A 2,500-nucleotide genomic window follows, 5' to 3' on the forward strand; every position below is an offset into this window, starting at 1 on the left:
ATGTTGTGTTTTAGATAATAGGTTATTGGCCTCCAGGAAATTCGTTAGTTGATTTGCTACGTCGTCCATATCTCCTGATTTGAAAATTGGTGTTACTATTCCATGTTTCCAAAGCGATGGAAAAACACCAGTGACCAGGGAAGTGTTAATTATGACCGCCAGATAATGTGCGGTTGCTGGCAGACTATCCTTAATAAAGCGCAAAGCAATACCGTCTGCTCCTACAGCATTTGTTTCGCGAAGGTGTTTTATTACTAGGATAGTAGTCTCCACATCAATTGGTTTTGGTCTGAAAATATTAGATGTAGGCATAGCTTGATTTATATTTTGCTGTAATGTAGACGCATTTGTTTGTTCATAAGTTAGTTTACCTATTTTTGAAAAGAAGTCGTTAAAATACTCTGTGCTTTGTGTAGAACTTGTACGATTATCAGTGTGGTGTTTGTTGCTAGGTACGATTGACTTAATAATTTTCCATGTTTTATCCGAATTGTTTTTATATTCTATGAATCTGTTTCTGAAATAATTTGTTTTTGCACATTGTATTAACTGTTTAACATTTTTCTTTTTTATTTTATAATCTGCCTTAAGGGCGGCGTCATTTCTGTTATTTTTGAGACTATGGTGTACATTATTTCTGTCTTTAATAGCCCTCTTGATGTCGTCATCTATCCAAGGAGCAGGGGGACGTCTGACGACTCTCGTTACAAGAGGTGCCAACGCGTCAATACTGCTTTTAATCACTTCCGTAAGGATAGTTACCTGTTTGTCTACATCATCTGTTGAAAAGATATTTAAGAGCATCGTCTCTTTAGATCTGATGAGCTCGATGAATGATTGGAGATTATAATGCTTAAGGTCACGAAATGTTTTTGTTATCGGTGGTCGCTTTGGTTTCTTTATATTTAATGTGAGTGTGAGAAGTTCATGGTCAGCAATATGACACGGGATGACATCCGTATGATGGATAATGTCTGACCTGTTAGTTATTATTACATCTAATAAGGATGAGGTGTTTTCTGTAATACGTGTAGGTTTATCTATAATTTGTTCTAATTTGTTTTTCTTTATTATCTTAGCTAATTTAGCATTAGATTTAGTCAAATCATCATTTAAATCACCTAAGATAAAGAATGGTTTATTTTTCAATGACATTTCTCTAAAGATTTGTTCTAAATATTCAAAAGATTCTAAAGTTGCATGAGGATGCCTATAGACTACGCCAATAATAATGGAAGGAAGCATGTTGCTCTGTACGGTAACCCAGACATCTTCTACGGCAGTATTATTAACTGCTGTAGGAGATATCATGGTTGATTTCAGGTTATCTCGTACATACATACATATTCCTCCTCCACGCCCTGCATCGCATCTATAGATATTGAAATTTGGAACAGTTATGAAATTACTAACCATTTCCTGGTGGAGCCATGTTTCACTGATGCACAGAATGTCTATGTTTCTCTCCTCAATTAGCATTTTAATTTCGTCAAAGTGCCCGAGGAGAGATTGTGCGTTAATGTGTTCTATTTTTATGACCTCGTGCGATCTTGTCACAGGCATTGCTGACGGCGATGCCTGGTCAAACGTTCTGGTCGTTCTTGTACTTGTTTTTATTTAAGAACACTTTCACATTTGCGGGGAAAGCGTCTGAGTTTATGAAAATATCTGGCTTTATGTCCTTTCCTCTTACTGACACTGTAAAACTGGTGTAGTAATCATGGGTCATCTTGGTGCGGTGTGCTTTTACACTTGTTATGTTTTCGAATTGTTCACAGAGGTGATTTTCAATGTCCTCTTCATTTGTGTCTGGATGACAGCTGGTAATATAGAGGTACACTGTGTCAGGTCGGTCTGCTCCTTTTAGCGGCTTTGGAGTTTGTTCTTCTCTTGCTTTTCTTTTGTTGTTCCTTGATACGACCTTGACATAACCTTCGTCATCGTCGTCTTGGGTGGATTGTGCTTGTTTCGTTGTTTCGTGATTGACTCTTGTTTTCTCAGCATAATTATTGATTATGACTAAGTGCCCTGCTGGAGGCGGGGGGGCAGGAGGGGGGGCGGAAGCTCCTTCCACCTGCTGCTGAGCTGTTTCCTCCCAGTGGCGGTTGGGATCGAGTTGCTCTTGCTTGTTCTTCTTTTGTTTCTTTTTGGAGCTTCGTTTAGGGGATACCTATGTAGAAGCTTCATGCCTGGTCTTATTCTGCATACCTGTTTTCGGTCTGACGGAGAGAGAGTTCGTGGTTGAATCATGCTTCGGGGAGGCGGGTATGTCTCATGTAGGGGCGGGGGTCTGCTGGCTGGGAGCGTCGATGGTGGGGCGCGTAGATGGCTCAGCAGAGTTGGGGACCGGCGAGTCAGCAAGGGCACGAGGCGGCTGGCTGACCGTAGGCAGGGGGAGGGAGGATAACGGGTGGGGAGGTCCAGGCAGGGAGAGAGAGGAGGGTATCGGATGGGAAGGATTGCTGGTCGTGGGTATCGGGGTGGAAGTAGGGGGAGGAGA

This window comes from Penaeus japonicus, unplaced genomic scaffold, assembly GCF_977035675.1.
Source record: "Penaeus japonicus unplaced genomic scaffold, GWHDUDI00000001_assembly GWHDUDI00000041, whole genome shotgun sequence".
NCBI classification, from domain to species: domain Eukaryota; kingdom Metazoa; phylum Arthropoda; class Malacostraca; order Decapoda; family Penaeidae; genus Penaeus; species Penaeus japonicus.